Source organism: Cyprinus carpio, chromosome A15 (assembly GCF_018340385.1).
Source record: "Cyprinus carpio isolate SPL01 chromosome A15, ASM1834038v1, whole genome shotgun sequence".
In the NCBI taxonomy this organism is placed as follows: Eukaryota; Metazoa; Chordata; class Actinopteri; order Cypriniformes; family Cyprinidae; genus Cyprinus; species Cyprinus carpio.
In genome coordinates this window covers 15,969,128-15,987,773 of record NC_056586.1, presented here as the reverse complement: position 1 = coordinate 15,987,773, position 18,646 = coordinate 15,969,128, and the positions used below count along the sequence as shown (strand labels likewise).

The following is an 18,646-nucleotide window of genomic DNA, read 5'->3' as shown; positions in this document are numbered from 1 at the left end:
ATGCCGGTGGCTTTTTGCTTTTACTCGGTCAATGTACCGCAGTCTGCCTGTTGCACAGCGGGTGTCATGTAACCTGTGTGACTGACAAGTGGCACAATGTGTAACTCAGTACCGTACAATGGCCTCAAGAGACTGAAGGTGATTCATGGTAACTGTTCAGTATTATAGCCAGAAAGAAAACCAGGAAGAGTCACATGGAATGTAGGGCTGTCATTCTCATTTATACACTACAGGGCTCCATATTTACATATCTTTACAGCACATGTCATTGACACTCACTGCAGGAATGGCCTTTGGCCCAGATTTCCAGCCTCTAAATGTTCCTCATTTGTTTAAATCAATGCTGACGCACATGACCTCTCCTTTTACTTCTTGTCAGTGTGCATTAAAGGGATAGTTCACCCAAAAATCATTTACTCAACTGAATGTATGACTTTATATTTTTCATTTGATCAGTCAGAATCCTAGAATGTGTTTTATTATATATCATGCGAGTAATATGTGTAATTTGTGATTAACATGTTTATGGGTTCTGTGTTAATAACTTGACACAAATAAATGCATATTTGAGCACTATTTGAGCATAACCTCACCTTTCTTCCTGTAAATGGGGACATTTGTAGGGGCTTCAACTCCCAGTCAAAAACAAGTGGCACTCTCACCAGGTCTATGTTCAGGCGCTGTGCTTACAGCCGCTCCCCACAGTCTGGTGAATTCATTAGATGCTGCTGGAAAATCCCATATGCAGGGTGTCTGTTGGCTGGATGACTCAGAGTATATGTACACCCACCAATGTATGAGTAAGTAACTGGCCTCCCTGTTAAATGGAGCAGTGTGATACATATATAGCAGCACACAGCCGGCAGATCCAGAAATAGCCAGGGGAGAGACCCTATTAGGAATATCCTAGAATGAAAAGGTGAAAAAGTTGATTAAAGGAGTACATTTCTGAGTAGTAAGTAGGAGAATGGATGGAGAACAGGAAGAACAAAAATGTAGGAAAAAATAAGAGGCAGTTAAAATTAATTTTGAATCATTAATCTGTCATCTCTGTACCTAATCCCAGCTGTGACGTCATCACAGGACCTGTCCACCAGATGATGATTCCCTTCTCTGTGTAAAGACTGGTTATGTAATTCCATGGAAAGTCTGACCAAGGGAACTACACGGGCTAGACAATCTCATTAAAGGGACATGATGCCTCGTCGTCCGTGTCCCTCAACAATCTCCCTCTCTCACAACTGAGCTATTTTAATATCACTATTACTTGCTTTTGGGCACATTTCTGATATGTAGTTGCTTGATTATTAATGACACTGTTCATACAGTATCCTGCTTTAAATTCTCTGACCTCATTGTGTGATTTTCTCTGGTACTGGTCTGTCAGGCCTTCTCTGTTCTGAAAGAGATGAACTGTGTCTGCCAGGTGACAAAACGTTGGATTGTTTTGGGCAAACCGGACAACCTGACAATGTTGATCCTCTTTTAAGACTTGAGTCTATAAGTATGCGCACTCAGCTTTTGTTTAGCTTGAAAGGGCTAATATAATATATATTTGTGTGTGTATACGTATATTTATATTATAATTATATCTAAATGTGTATAAAAAAATTATACTTTTATTTTGACTTTAAATCGAAAGATCTGCAGAAACTGGAAAATTGAGAAAAATAATTGTGCAATTGTTTGCAAATTGCATTTTCAAAGATGTAATTTTTTTTTTTGGGGGGGGGGGGGGTTGCATTTAAAACACACTTGGCTATGTAAAATATATGTTAAATGTCTTTAAAGTATCATGTGGGACAGTTTAAATACCAGCCATCATTCCACCACGTCACTGACATGCAGAGACAATAAATATAAAGCTGTTTTGCAGTGCGGTTTGAGGAATGTATGTAGTTCCTGTTTCCTCGTGAGGAGTACAGTGTGTTCATGTGAACAGGGTGACATGACATCCAACAGCAGCATGGCATGGGGCCTCGTGCTATTGTTTAATGAAAAAGGAACAGTGGCGTTTCCCACACTGGCTCATTGTTGCTCTCAGCTGATCTGTCTCAACGGGCTGAGGCCTGTCAAACGCTGCATTTAGGTAAGTAAAGCTATTTAAGCAATAACATATGAGGAAGAATGCTGTTAGGCACGAGGCTGTTTTACAATACTGCTGATAGAACAAAAAGACGATTGCAAGATATTGCTGCATTTCAACAAATTAATATTGAGTAACTTACATTTTACAGATGGTATTGCCAGTTATTTTGTCTATATTTGTTAAAGGTGTCATATGGTTGCGATTTTAATTTTTCCTTTCTCTTTGGAGTGTTACAAGCTCTTGGTGCATAAAGAAGATCTGTAAAGTTGCAAAGACTAAAGTCTCAAATACAAAGAGATATTCTTTATAAAAGTTATAAGTCAACCACGCCTACCTAAAACGGCTCATTCTAACAAGCCCCCATATGTCTACGTCACAATGTGGGAAGATTTGCATAACGCCGCCAAAATTTTCGCGCAAAGAAAGAAGACATAACTTTTATTCTTGCTGTTGCCTCGGCCGCCATGTTGTCGAGACAATGTGTGTTTTTCTTGTGAAAGCAAAACTACTTTGTTTGGCCTTCCAAAAGAGGACACAATTAGAAATCAGTGGTTAAGTTGTATTTACAAAACTGTTCCAGAGCAATTAAACCCAAATATTCAGATGTGTGCAGCGCGTTTTATGGAGGACTGTTTCCTGATCCTGGGAGAGAAGACTACAATTCAGCTGTTCTGACTCACAAACTGTAAATACGTTTACATATTTAAAGGATTTGCCACTGATGATTCAAATGCGAGTTTTGAGCAGTGTAGAGAAGCACTTGTTGTTTGTCGTTTCTCTGATCACAAATGCAGACATGGTTTTATGTTTATGTGGTGCGATGCAACACAACACGTAAAAAGACAGTAGTATTGTCATTATAATCCTTAATTATGTCCCCACTGGATGCAACAAATGCCTCGTTTATAATGGGTTTTAATGTTTTTGTCTCAGGACTCCGGAACACACGGCATCACAGTATAGTAAGGGGCATAACATTTCCGTCACACGTTTGAGGTATTCGGCCAATCACAACGCACTGGATAGCTGGCAAATCACAGCACACCTCACTTTTCAGGCCGATGAGCTTTGTAAAAATCAATTCCTTTTAGAAAGGCGGGGCATAGAGGAGAAACAATAATGTACATTATGTGGAAAATAATGTGTTTTTTGAAACTTAAACCGCATAAACCCATTTCATTACACCAAATACACAAAATAATGTTCTTTTTAGAAACATCATATGACCCCTTTAAACAAAATAGTTCCTAACAAGCGACAACAATGAGTCAGTGTTTATGAATGAATCAGTTGATTATTGATTCAGTGACTCACTCATAAAGACAACACGTTTTGTGAAGGGAGAAACAAACCTTTTCAAAGCTTCAAATCAATTGAACCAATTGCTTCGCAAAATGATTTACCTTCGAAGAACTCAAAATGCAACAAAAACTGAGGCCAAAACAGGCATAAAAACAGCTTTTACAAACCCATTGCAATTATTTTAAATGTTTTTTTATTATTATTATTGTTATTATTAATTGTAAGGATTGTTTTCGTTTTATGGAGAGCTTGTCTAAACAGGCCAGTAAGACTACTACTACTACTCATCTTTTTAATACACAAATGTCTCATTAAAAATGTCTACAAATTAATAAAACTGATCCAAGACCTGATACAAGAACTGATACAAGAACAATGATTTACAGGTTTACAGAGATTGCCTCCCCCCCCCCCCCCCCCCCAATGGCAAACCATTGACATTTTGAAATGTTTTGAAACAGTTCTGTCGTAAAGAATACTTGTTTACTGAAATCACATGACTTTGGCAGTTTCAAACCACTGTTTCGAAACAAATGATTTGCAGATGTTTCAAAGCTTCATGAAGCAGCGCTTCGAAAGCACCATTCAGTAGTATTGTGTTCCTAGATGAATCAGCATTTTGAATGAAAGTGAAAGTCTTGACATTTGCCAAGTATGGTAACCCATATTTGGAATTGGTGCTCTGCATTTAACCCATCCAAGTGCACACACACAGCAGTGAGAAGTGAACACACCTTGAACACACACCCGGAGCAGTGGGCAGCTATATCCAGCACCCAGGGAGCAACTGGGGGTTCAGTGCCTTGCTCAAGGGCCCTTCAGCCATGGGTATTGAGGGTGGAAGAGAGCGCTGTACATTCACGCCCTTCCACCTACAACTCCTGCCAGCAGACTCAAACCTGCGACTTTCTGGTTACAAGTCCAATTCTCTAACCATTAGGCCACAGCTGTGCCTATTTAAGCAATAACATATGAGAAAGAATGCTGTTTGAATGAATCGGTTGAATGAAAGATTCAGTGACAAACTCTTTGAGTAGGTAATTTTTAGTAATTACTTCACAAAAGTTAAAAAGTGTATTACATATTGTATGATTGTGTTGAAGGATTTTTTTTTTAATTCGCCATGTTGTGAAAGTGACGTGACATTCAGCCAAGTATGGTGACTCATACTCAGAATTCATGCTCTGCATTTAACCCATCCGAAGTGAACACACACAGAGCAGTGAACACACACACACTGTGAACACACACCCGGAGCAGTGGGCAGCCATTTTATGCTGCGGCGCCCGGGGAGCAGTTGGGGGTTCGATGCCTTGCTCAAGGGCACCCAAGTAATGGTATTGAAGGTGGAGAGAGAACTGTACATGCACTCCCCCCACCCACAATTCCTGCCGGCCCGAGACTCGAACTCACAACCCTTCGATTGTGAGTCCGACTCTCTAACCATTAGGCCACGACTTCCCAGTCGTTATTTGGACTGTCTGATTATTTTGCGTTGATTTACTGGTTTTGGCATAAATTTTTTTATTGTGTCTTGTTGTAGTAAAGTGAATTAATCAGTGTTTTTAAACAAATCCGTTGAATGAATGATTCAGTGATTTTTGAATAAAGTGTTTCTATTTTAGTCAGTTATTTGCATAATAATGTAATGTGCAGTGATTATAAAGTAAAATCTCTACCACTAATGTATATTCTGACAATCTGTCTGGAAAACACAGACAACTCAGCCAATCAAATTCAAGGACGATACTGGAAATGACAAAATCAAGGACTGTTGTATAATGGGCTATGATGTTAGCTGACTGTGGCAAATACCATTGAACATCCAAGTTTTAGAGCCAGAATGAGCCCTGGACTTGCATATTTGAAGAAACTGTTGATAGCTGTATGTTAATGCATAATAGATTGCAACAAAGCTTGTTTTCTTCATTTTTTAAAACTCACTGGCATTCCGACAAGCACACTCCATCAAACTCTCTCATGCTTTTTCTCTTTCTTGTGGCTAATTGACCCATTTTTCCAGGGGAGAGGTTTGCCTTTGATTCAGGGGAGGTCAGTGAGTGCGTTTGGGTAGGTCTGCAGTCTAAGATGTTGGTATAAACTCTCTGAGGTCCTCACCTGAGACCTTCGCATGTATAATGGATGTCCATGGGATGTTTATATTTATTTTGATGTTATTTATAGCCATTCCTGTGAACCACGACAAGTATACATGCCTTTGTTCACCTGTGAAAACTTACCTGACAGGAACATAGCCACTGGGGCACAGGAATGTTCAGTATGAGGCACAACTCTTTGAGAAACTCCACTAATCCAGGTCCTGACCTCTGATTATTCCCAAGAACATGGATTTCTGCCACACCCTCATGTGGTTAAGCAACAATGGGGTTGAATTTGATATTACATCATTAAACTGAGTTGTCCACCTATTTGTTTTTCATTCAGGGGATCTTAAGGTGGAGTTGATGTGTTCAGATGACTCCAGAATCACATGACTCAAATTCCTTAGAAAAATTTCTACATAAACACAGAAGATGTGTTTTTCCACAGCTTCCCTGCTGCCTGCATTCTTGCGAGAGGACTGTTTAGTGGACCTTTTGCTCTGGTTCTCTGCATGGAGGAATGTGATAATTCATCCCAGCTTTGGCTTAGCCCTGCGGCTGGCCGCCTCGGTCTTTGGCTTCCCAACACGTGTCTGGCTCTGACTCTGCTCCGGCCGACCTGCGGGACCCGAGAACACCACACACTGTGCACTACCCCGAGAGAAATCCTTCTCCAGCGTCACACTAGCAACACGTTTAACGACAGCTGTATCACTCATGTGACCAAATGTCAAAGGCCTGGGCGAGCGGCATGTGTCAGTGAGGTGGGGTCTATGATGGAATATCCGTGAGGTTACAAAGTTCAGGTTTTGAGGCCGGACACGTTAAATGAGATTTATGTGAAGAGGATTTGCTGGCCCGGTCTATTGAATTCAGCATCTTAAGAGGGCTTCAAAGATGCTACTGTAGGACTTAACTGAAGCATACTTTGTAAAACATTGGTATTACACTGCAACAGTACCATACAGTAAATGGTTTTGGTTTCATTGAAAATGAAAGCAGGAAATGCAATATTTTTCTTCCTATTGTTGCTTTTTTTCACATTAACAGTGGAATTACACTACTTTTTCTATTTCAGAAGATTCTATTATTTTATCCAGGGCTTAGCTACCTGATGATTTTGGAATAAATTACATAAAATGCAGATGATCATAGTTTATCAAGAATTCAAATTACATGTGTCATAATAACACCTCTCTACCATAAAGAGATTTGCCGAAAAAGGACAGTTTGTGCAACAGTTCAGTAAATCTTAGCTGTGTCCCAATTCAGAGGCTGCATCCTTCGAAGTCTGCAATGGTAGAACCAAACTATAAAATCAAATCTTAGTAAGATGTAGGTCAACATCTTTGAACATTTTTAAGTCAAACAGCTTTAAAGTTTTGTGTTGTGTTTTGTTTCAGTTTTTTTTTTTTACATTTGTACATTTGTATTATTGGATATTTGACTATGTTTAAAGCTGCAGTCCATAACTTTTTTTGGTTTAAAATGATCCGAAATCAATATTTGAGCAAGTACATAACCTGCTAGTGTTCAAAACTATCACCTTTCTTTACCCTGATTCACAACGATAATGTTATTATTGCATGTTATTATAATTTGAGTGGTACGGGTAGGTTTTCGCAGGAAATTCGAGCATGGCACTGCGTCATTGTCACTTCTGTAAACATAAAGAAGTTGTCCCGGCTACTAGGCTATCGCATGTGAGGGTCCTGCAGGTGGCAGATCGTTTATAGCCTTTTCTCACAGCAGCTAGAATAATTAAATTTATCATTTTGATGGCGGATTGTAATCCAGAAAGGATTATTTGTTTATGAAACAAATGTGAATGAAATTAAATTACATTCCAGTTTTAAATGTGCATCTGATTACAGATACCCTTAGATTACACAAGATTTGTATTTTAAAGACAACCAGTTCGAAGGGAGTATAATTTGCTTTTTGGGTTAAAAGAATTTCTTAATATGAAATTCGAATTGATAATTAGAGATTAGACCGTACAGAAATTGAAATCTACACGCTAATACACACTATATACACAAAGTCATGCAATGCTGATATTGTTAATATTTTATTGTTATAAATTAATTATATTTGAGAATAAAGTATAACAATAATACTAATTTGTACGGTTTGATGTGATATGAGCTAACTGATCTTTAGATTTAATCATCATTGGTAGCGTGATTTATTGTAATGCTTTTTTCTTCAGTTGGTCAGAACAAATGTGGCAGACTTGTTACGTACTTGTTCAGAGGACAATATCCGGTGAAAATTCTTATTTGGGTCATATATTCCAAGATGTAGACTAGAATCTGTGATTGCAAAGTACAGTAAATATCCACACTGCTGCAACACATACTCCTCAAAACATTAGATTCATCCGTGCTGGTTTTCAAACAGAGATGGCGACAAAGAGGCAAATTTTTCGGACTGCAGCTTTAAACCCAATACTAAAATATAAAACTGTAATCCAGCATTTTCTCTCAAAAAGTCCTGTCATCATTGGCGCAATGAATCTCGGGATAGTCTGGGCCACAAAGTATCCATTAGTTGTATCCTTCATTGCCTGGGAAATGAAGGATGCAGTTCAAGGCCGCATTTGAAGGAGTCTTCAAATTGGGATGGCCTTTGTCGTGCCAGTTGATGGAATTTGTTTTCAAATTCTGAATTGGGACAGAGCTCTTGACGGAGAAAATGGCAGATGGTAAACGAAGCTTCTCAATGCAGCAGTTTGATTGGCTATTTGAGCTATCACTCATTTATCTGTCGTAAGGAGAATTTTAAGTCAAAGACCAAAATCGACTAAATTTAGTTTCAATAACATTTAAAAAACTGAAATAAAGTATGATAAGTATACTTCACTTGTCCATGTTTTGCTCTTGCTCGCAGACAGTCTACGTTACATAATTTCCGCCATTAGTTCTTGTCTGTGCACATCACCCATGTGCAGAGTAATTTTTGCATCCATTTGAAATTGTGTGCAGACAACCATGCATGTAAGAGTGTTTTGAATGGTCAAAAACAAAGGTCCGTTAAGCCCAAAAAATACTTTCATTTGATGCAAACGCTTAGCAGTATATGCTAGTATAACAGCTAGTATATGGCACCCTGCAAAATGACACCTGTGCACAGATCAATGTGGGTGTTTTGGCAGTACAGAGGAGGGTGACCTGTCTGTGTGTTAAGTAATGCTGTGCTTAGAGAGTATTATGACCAGACTCTTTAGCGATAATGCTTTGGCCCGTGGAGTGTCTGTGCTGTCTGTCATAGATGCAGGTCTCTAAAGTCCGAAGAGGTTAAAGAGCATTTAGGGTTAAGAGTTGGGCCGTCTGATTCTATGGCCATCCCAGAATATCCTGGTCAGCTGGTCTCCCTGAGTGACAGAGCTTATAGAATAGCTCATCCCACATGATGGTGGGAAGGTGGCTGTGTCAGCAGGCACTCAGTGTGAGAGTGTGCGCTCATGTGCCCTTTGTACTGCCTGCTATGCGCGGTGGTATGTATCTAAAGGTCGAGGGGAGGTACATGAGGCTCCATCGGGGAGATATTGGGCCACTCGTTGCCCTGGATCCCAAAGGCCAACATGACACTGTCAACTCTGAATTCATTATCCTGTCAGGAGTTTGTATCTCACAGTATTATATCAGGGAACTCAGATTAGTGTCATATCAAGTTTTCTTGTATATATGATCGCATAAAATTGACTTTTAAGTGAGTTACCGTTTAGTGACAGATGGCATACTATTTAGAGAGGCATTCTGGGGTTAAGTGAGTTGCTCAAGGGAGCAATACTCACAGATCAGGTTTGTGATCCAAATAACTCTCCAGTCACCCTTATTTAGGAAATCTTGGTTGTTTTAGGCTACCACAACCTTCATCTTTGGATATAGGTCTTTATTTTTGGGTCATGGGATCCTGATTTATAGATCACTGACACTCTTTTTAAAGACACTTATGACTCATTTACTGAATGGGCATAAGGTTTGGATAGTGCTGACTGTAGAACATCTATGAGGAATAGAGCAGTGTTTGGTTTTACAGGTGTGTCTGTTTTGCAGGTCCAGGCAGCTCTGATCAACTCAGAACAAAGTGGAACAAACAGACACCCTCCTGCTGGAGCTTACAGGTATTACACACACTCACTTCACTTCTTGGTATCTATCTATCTATCTATCTATCTATCTATCTATCTATCTATCTATCTATCTATCTATCTATCTATCTATCTATCTATCTATCTATCTATCTATCTATCTATCTATCTATCTATCTATCTATCTATCTATCTATCTATCTATCTATCATCTGTCTGTCTGTCTGTCTGTCTGTCTGTCTGTCCATCTTTCGTTTTGTCATTCTATCTATCGTTCTATACATCTGTCTATCTAAGAGTTCCTAACACACATGTCCTGTCGGCTGAAAGCAGAGCACAGGATGTGTGAAAAGGCCACAGAAAATGGGCTCCCTGAAGGGGAATGGCATCTCAGATACTACTTCCTCTCCTAACACAGGATGTTTTCTACAGTTTCATGTAGTGTCAGGCCAGCACAGTGGGTCACATTATGACAAGGCTGGATGAGAGTAACACACACACACACACACACACACACACACACACACACACACGCACACACTGCCATGGCTTAACGCTGACAGACCAGTCACCTGTCTGTTCCTGGGTGCTCTCCTCATCTCTTTATGAATACAGGATTACAGCTTAATTCTGAGCCCAGCAGTGAGTGTCACATTACATCAGCGGATTGCTGATACATTTTCAATATTCAGGTTTTCGTTTGTTCATAGAATTGTTTTGATGTAGGTTCTCTACGTGGCCGCACACGCACAACGCAGCATGCGTGGGTGAACTTACGCAGTCTCCATGACTCACTCTGACACCAAACCTCACTTACAGCATCATTAATGTCCTTCTGCATCTGTGGCAGGTGAGCAAATCACAGAGCTGCACAGATCAGACCCGCTTACAGCCGCTCCACTGCAGGATTCTTTAAACAGCAATGAAGAGCTTGAGAAATCAACTGATCTTAGCTTTTTTCCCTTAACTTTTTATTTTTTTAAAACAAAAATGTAATTGTTTTTTAATGAAAGTTACTTTAACATGTAAATTTTAACCTGCTCCAGAAACACACAATATGACCGTGCTTTATAGTCATAAATAACCATTTTAGCCATAAAAACTATTAAATATTTATATATAATAGTTAATAGTTATCTGTAGTCCATTTCAATTTCAGCATCAAGTAAATTATTTTTAATATTATTTTCCTAGTAGTAGTAGTAGTAGTATTTTTTCTAATTATCTAATAGCAAAAATAATAATAATAATAATAATAATAATAAAAAATGATATACCTTGATTGAGGTAAACTTTAAAACCTCCAAATTATGGCATATTTTCTGTTCTGCCACAGGCTGTAAATTAAAAAGTTGTTTGGGAAACACCAAATGTCATAAATCATAAAACACCACAAAAGAGTGAAGCCATTGGAAAAAAAATACAAGGTCTAAAGGTCTTTCATAAACAGTAAACTGTGTAATATAGGTTCTGTCATTAACATTTGATTAAACTGAACATAACACCACTTTCAGGAAAACAAACAACACTATAATGCTTTTATGCTAGATTCTGGCCTGTACCCATGGCAACATCCTGATAATTCAGCTTTTGGAAGCCTTTTGAGAGAAGAAGATTACAATTTTCATCTTTGATTATGAAGAGCATTCAGAATAATCCTCAGACATGTCTAGTACCAGACACAGACTACTGTTAAAAACTTTTGCTGTCAGTAAGAATAATAATAAAAAATTATACTTTTATTCAGGAAGGATGCATTAAATTGATTAAAAGTGACAGTAAAACATTTATTTACAAAAAGCTTACATTTACAAAAAAATATATATTTCAAATAAATGCTGTTCTTTTGAACTTTCTATTCATTACATAATCCTGAAAAAAAGTATCATAGTTCCACAAAATATTAAAGTGCACAATTTTTTTTTTAACATTAATTAAAAATTGTTTGTTCTGCACCAAATCATCATATTACAATGATTTCTAAAGGGGTGTTGTGACACTGAAGACTGAATTAACGACTGCTGAAAATTAAGCTTTGCAATCAAATGTCTTTTTTATTTTATTTTTTTAATTAAAAAATATATTAACAATATTTCACAATAATTAGGTTTTTTTTTTTTTTCTCAAATAAGTACAGCCTTGGTAAACAGAAAAAAATATTTACAAATCTTACAGACTCCAAACTTTTGAATGGTGGTCTACGTAGTACTTCTGGAAGCCCGTTTGGTTAGGAAAACTTCAGTATTACTTCTGCAAGATGATATAAGCTAGCTTAGCTACTGTACAACTACAGAGCCTTATTGAATAGTATATACATTTATTACTGCTTTTTAACTAAACATACACAATAAATCGAATATAATTATTAAGCATTTACTTAAACATTTTTTATTTTGATATAAGGAATAGACATGGGCAGAGACAGTGAAATTCTGAATCTGAAAAGAGTCCTAAATTAACCAAATAAAGATCTCAAAGTGCACATTGTGGCCAGCAGAGGGCGATACTCGGTTTTTTAAATAGACTTGGATGGCAGCATCCAATTTTAAACAAAAATACCGCGCTACAGCATTGACCACGTGAATTCAGGAATGTAAACTTCAGTATATTCTATTATTGTTAAAGGAAATGTACAGTAAACTCTTAACTTGCACTAAAGCATCTGTAAGAACTCAGCCACGGCCAATATATATCAGATGGCTACAGAATGTGTAACCTTTTTAACAGATCTTATTAATGGCAGATAAACATCCTGTGTTAACCATAAAATGTGTTTTACACTTTTGAATGTACAGTTTGATATTTAGTCCCATCCTGATTGTTTTGTCCAGCGAATCCACTGCTTACTAATATTGCAGTATCTAACAAGGGTTCAGATATGCGATTGGCTGGTACACAGTGTTCAAGCATGGCTTGTAAAAACCATAATTGCATCTAATTTAGTGTCTAATCCAGGACAGTCTTACAAAATGGCATAATGCAGATAGGTTGTTCCAAACTTTTGTCTCAGCAGGGGCTCGGCACCGACAGTGCTGCAACATGCTCGTTGCGATCCAGCTGTTGGCCACATGTGTGTGATGGGGTCGTTAAGTCCATACCCAGCTCTACATCATATCCTTTCTTTCAGAGTTCCTATGGACTACCATGTTGGGATCAACAGCAGGCAGCTGAAGAACCTCTGCTTTGTCCAGAAGGTTCTAAGCTCTTCTGGTTGTGGATGCAGTGTGAAAATGCTGAGGGAAGCCCTTCTGTGGATGAGAAGGTGGGGCTGCTGGCCTAATCCTGTTATCCCGACCTTCTTAATCCAGATCCAGTCAGTCTTTACACCTCTTCAGTTACACAAATACACACACTTCCAATACAAATACATCACAGACATCATGGAGGGCAGCATGATGATGGCTGTTGAAGGGATCAAGAAAACCATCTTGCACGGAGGGACCGGTGAGAAGCCTAAATTTGTCACAGGAACTAAGGTACAGCTTTACAGTCATATTTTATACATGTATATGGCAGGAGCGTCATTGCATGTATAACACTAGAAACTATTCCAGGATGTGAGTCTTTGATCATTACACAAGTAACAGGTTGTTTTATGGGATTATATAATCAGTTTCAGAGTAGACAAAGTAGATGTCTTGTCTCTTTAATGTCATAGGAAGTTGATTGCGTCACTTGTAGGGAGTGTGTGGGTTCAAATAAGCAAAAACTATAAGGTCTCACGAGGTATACAGAGATTTTTAGTGCTGAGTACTAGGATTTTATTTATTTATTTTTTGGTAAATTTAACCCAAAATAACAAAATATGCGACTAAAGCATTCAATCCCTTCCATGTTTCTTTCAGGTGACGTTTCATTTCTGAACTCAGCTCTGCAATGATGAGCGTACAGTGATAGATGACAGTAAGAAGGCAGGTATGCCCATGGAAATGGTGATCGGGAACTTGTTTAAATTGGATGTCTGGGAGACTCTGAACATATTATGTATTTTTATGCTTTAGTAGAGTCAGAACCTTACATACAGCACCTTTAAGTTACTTATCTATTATTTGTAGTTAAAAACTAGTTACAATTATGTGAATTTCCTTGAATTTTATTCCATTTTAATACAAGGCCTACTTCCTCAAATATATATATATATATATATATAACTAGTTACAATTATGTGAATTTCCTTATATATATATATATATATATATATATATATATATATTTTTTTTTTTTTTTTTTTTTCAGTTTTACATCCTCTTGGCTCCCTCAGATTCAGTTAAATTGCAATTAAAAGCCATTCTCTTTTCCATTCTCAATGATGCTGAACTTAAATAATTAATACATGTAATATCATATACATGTACCTTACTGTTTAAAGCTTGGGGTCAGTAAAGTTTTTAATGTTTTTGAAAGAAGTGTCTTGTGCTCACCAGGGCTGTACAGTAAAACCAGTAATATTGTGTAATATTATTACAGTTTAAAATAAACACTATCTTTTTGAATATATTTTAAAATATAGTTTATTCCTGTGATGACAATGCTGAATTTTCAGCAGAAATCATTCTAATATGTTGATTTGGTTCTCATAACATTTCTTATTATTATCAATGTTGAAAACAGTTGTGCTGCTTAAAGTGATAGTTCACCCAAAAATGAAAATTTATTATTTATCTGCTTACACACAGGGCATCCAAGATGTAGGTGACTTTGTTTCTTCAGTAGAACGCAAATTATGATTTTTAGCTTCAGGCGTTGCAGTCTCTCAGCAGTACAATGCTTGTCAATGGTCACAGAATCTATGAGAGAAAAAAAACATGCACAGAAAAATCCAAATTAATGTATTGACGATACATTGATGTGTAAAGACACAAAACAATCGGTCCGTGCAAGAAACTGAACAGTATTTATATTGTTATTTTTACCTCTGATTCACGCAATGTCCGAACTGTTAGAACTCTTGTGAACGCGCTTCACAGCAGCCTGCATCATCTTCTTCTACAGTTCAGTTTCTTGCACAGATCGATCATTTTGTGTCTTTACACATCAATGTATCGTCACAAGCCACAGGGTTTAATTTGGATTTTTCTGTGCATGTTTCTTTTCTCTAATAGATTCTGTGACCATTGACAAACATTGTACTGCTGAGAGACTGCAACGCCTGAAGCTAAAAATCATAATTTGTGTTCTACTGAAGAAACAAAGTCACCTACATCTTGGATGCCCTGGGGATAAGCAGATAAACATCAAATTTTAATTTTTGGGTGAACTATCCCTTAAATATTTTTGTGGAAACCGTGATACATTTTTTAGGATTCTTTGATGAATAGAATGTTCAAAACAACAGCATTTGATTGAAACTGAAATTTTTACTTTGTACTTTGAACAGTAGAAAATGATCTTAAAAAATTATTCACACCTCATGTTTGAGTGAAGGCCAAATTGTAAACTGATATCATAAACTGATAACTCTTTACACAGTAAATATGTTCAGATGAGACATTGTGATTGACTTCAGTCAGTGGCCTTTATGGTTAGCTACAAAGTTGTAGAATACCACAGTTCCAGACTGGAGTGTGTCATATGTTAGCCTGACAGAAAGCTTAAATCCTTACATGTGTTCTACATGGCATGATCATCATTTACAGCTGCCATCCCAGCTCCAGCACCTGAGATACAGTACTGTGGCTCTAACAGGCTCTAGCATTATGAGAATGCCAAGATTGTTAATACAAACACAGTCATGGACACATAAACACACACTTCTAAGCTTTAGAAATGGTTTTTAAAACACTAGTTGGAAATTGAATTATTTGCACTAACTCCAATAAATGTAGCTTTTACCCTGAAAAATTATTTATTTTAGGGATTATAAGTAAGTATTAGTGTTTTCAGTGTTTTATGTTCTTTCCTCTATGGCCGATCAGCACACCGGTTTGTATCCAATAGTGGCAAAGAGTCTGCGGCGTATCGCAGTGGGGAAAGATCCAGTGGACTGGCACATTCACACCTGCGGCATGGCCAACATGTTTGCCTACCACAGCCTGGGCTATGATGATTTGGATGAGCTTCAGAAAGAACCACAGCCTCTTTACTTTGTAATGGAACTTCTGAAGGTCTGGACTTTCAGTCACATTGAGAAAAATATTTGCATTCATTTGTAAATGAGCAGATATTTGCGTAAACATACTTTCATATTTAATGTGACTTTTACTTGTACTTTTACTTTACATGAAGAACAGATCCCACACACTACTTTAGCTTGCAAAGAAGGCTTGATTTTTCATCACTGCAAGGTTTTATTCTAAAGACCTTCGCCAGGAATTTAGAAAGATCGAAAAGCTTTAGTGCTCACAAATATTCTTTGAATTGAATTATTCTTTGCAAGCTACGACAGTGTGCAGGACTTTGTCTTCTTTAATAACATACTTCCCATATATGCACCAGCTGTAACTTTTCATGGCTTTTTATTTATTTATCTATCTGCTATATTATATTAAGTGAAATACATTATTCAGCTTGCGGCCTTCAGTAGATCTATGCCAGACCTCTGACCACGGTGGTTTAATTCACAAGCGCAGTGCACAAAATAACCACTAGGAAGAGCTATGGGATCATTTTCAAACCTGTTTAAGCTGTGACATTAACTGAAAATTAATTTTATGTGTGAAACTCACTGCAGTAATCAATAATGGGTTCAGGTACAGCAGCCCAGTGAGTATGACAGAGAGTCCTGGGCTCTGAATGATGAGGAGAGGCTGAAAACGGTACCTATGCTCCATGGTCAAGGGAACAAGCTCTTCAAACAGGGCCGATATGATGACGCCACACTGAAATATAAGGAAGCCATTATGTGCATCAAGAATGTGCAGACAAAGGTAACAGTACACCTCTGTAACAGGTTTTAATACATTCAGTAGTAAAAATCTCCATGTTTTGGTCATGAAAGGATAGAATAATAATACCACTAATATAATATTAATGAGGCATGTCTCATTTAACTGAAATGTGTCTGTTTCTTCAGGAAAAGGCATGGGAAGCTCCCTGGCTGAGATTGGAGAAGATGGTCAACACACTCACTTTAAACTACTGTCAGTGTCTGCTGCGTATGGAGGAGTACTATGAGGTCATCGAACACACAACTGACATCATCAATCAGCACCCTGGTGAGTAACAGGAAATTGTCAATTCTCCCCCCATTTACTGACCAATCACAAACACAGACAAACGGCAACAGACAAGTTTGATGAGTTTTGCCTCATCAGCGTGTTAGACCTGTTGATGTCTGCCAGCACTAGTTTGCACCGATTGCTCATGTTGAATCTATGTTTGCCAGGTCTTGGAATGCCTGAGAAGAACTGATGTACTGTAATCGGTTGACTGTCACCATTGGTCTGCGTCTGTTGATGCGGTGTAACTAGGCCTTAAAACAAGAAGATGTGTTTCCTGATGTCAAATGCACCAGTTGAAAGCATTCTCTGTATTTGCAGGGGCAATGAAAGCCTTCTATCTGAGTGGAAAAGCCAACATGGAGGTGTGGAATGAAGCTGAGGCCAGAGATGATTTCTTGAGAGTCCTTGATCTGGACCCAGGCATGAAAAAGACAATCAAGAAAGAGCTTGCAGTTCTCAAAATGAGAATGGAGTTAAAAAATGAGGAGGACAGACTGAAATACAAGGGCATGTTCACAAAAATGGCGAGAGAGCAAGAGTCTCTAGAGCTGGAGAATCCAGATCAAGAGATTTCAGAGCAAACATCTCCAGAACAAGAAACAAATCAAGGAAAACAAATTCAACGCAAACATCTCCAGAGCAAATAACTTCAGCACAAGAAGTTACACAAGACATTGTTTCACAAGAAGAAACAGCTACTGCACTCAAGTTCTGATCGTGAGAAACCAGAACTATCCACTACTCAGAATGTGACTCCAGAACGAACTACCACAGAAGAAGCTACTCCAGAACAGTTAGACGCAGCAGAAATGTTTCAGGAGCAATTAGTTTCTGAATAATAATAATAATAATAATAAATTTATTTTGTATAGCGTTTCAGGAGCAATTAGTTTCTGAATAATAATAATAACTTTAAGGCGCTGTCCAAAACTACACAAGAAAAAAAAACAATAAAATAGATATTATACAAAGCAATAATGCAAAAGAAGATAGAGTACAAAACAATCAAATAAAAGCTTCCCTAAAAAAGAATGTTTTAAGCAAGATTTTAAAAACAGCTAAAGAATTAGCAACCCTTATGTCAGTTGGGAGAGAGTTCCACAGTTTTGGGGCATATGAACAAAAGGCCCTGTCACCCCTGGATCGTAGCCTTGTTTTGGGGACGCGTAAACTGCGAGTTGGCGTGTAAGATGTCAAAAGATCTGCCAAGTACCATCACCGGAACATACAACTCCAGATCCAACCTCTCCAGAACAAGCAGACCAAGATCTTGTATCTTCAGGACAAATGACTCCAGCTCAAAAAACACCAGTCAATGAGTCTTAATCATAGCAACATTTTCAAGAGAGGTGCAACAATGATGATGTGGGATAAAGTTGAACCCCTTTGACTTTTTACATCTGTGATGCTTCATCTGCTGCTTTTCTTCATGTATTCTACATTATAATGTAAGATTTAGCTTTACAATAGTGATTGTAGTTTTGCCGAATCATCCAATAAAAGTACTCAATCATGTTGTGGTGGGTAATTGAATAATGAATAATTTATTCATGGTAACTCTACATGTCCCACTCTTTATGCACAGACATAGAAAACAGCCCTATAATGAATTAAAATATTAAAAATAAAATTTATAATGTTTATCATGTTCATAAATTAATCATGTTTGAGTGATTTCAATATTTTAACCAAGTAATTAAAACTAATTATTTGAGGTCTTCTGGATTTCTTGATTGCCAAATATTACTATAAGATTGTTATTGCCATTTCAGGAGTGAGAACTGAGTAAATTCTAAATAAATCTTGCATTTTTATGATTACAATTTTTAGTTTTTCATCAATTCATGACCCCCACAATGATATCAGTTGAGGAACAGACTAGATCAATGTCATTACA

At 37.6% G+C, this 18,646-nt stretch overlaps 1 long non-coding RNA gene and 1 pseudogene across 1 annotated transcript; both read left to right on the top strand.

Moving 5' to 3' along the window:
* The first annotated feature begins 1,900 nt into the window (after positions 1-1,900).
* On the top strand, positions 1,901-10,566 carry LOC122147707. Its single transcript, XR_006161758.1, has 3 exons — positions 1,901-2,089; positions 9,555-9,622; positions 10,316-10,566. It is a non-coding gene; the product is annotated as an uncharacterized LOC122147707 (long non-coding RNA).
* A 1,190-nt stretch (positions 10,567-11,756) lies between these two features.
* On the top strand, positions 11,757-17,616 carry LOC109103557 (annotated as a pseudogene).
* Positions 17,617-18,646: the final 1,030 nt, after the last annotated feature.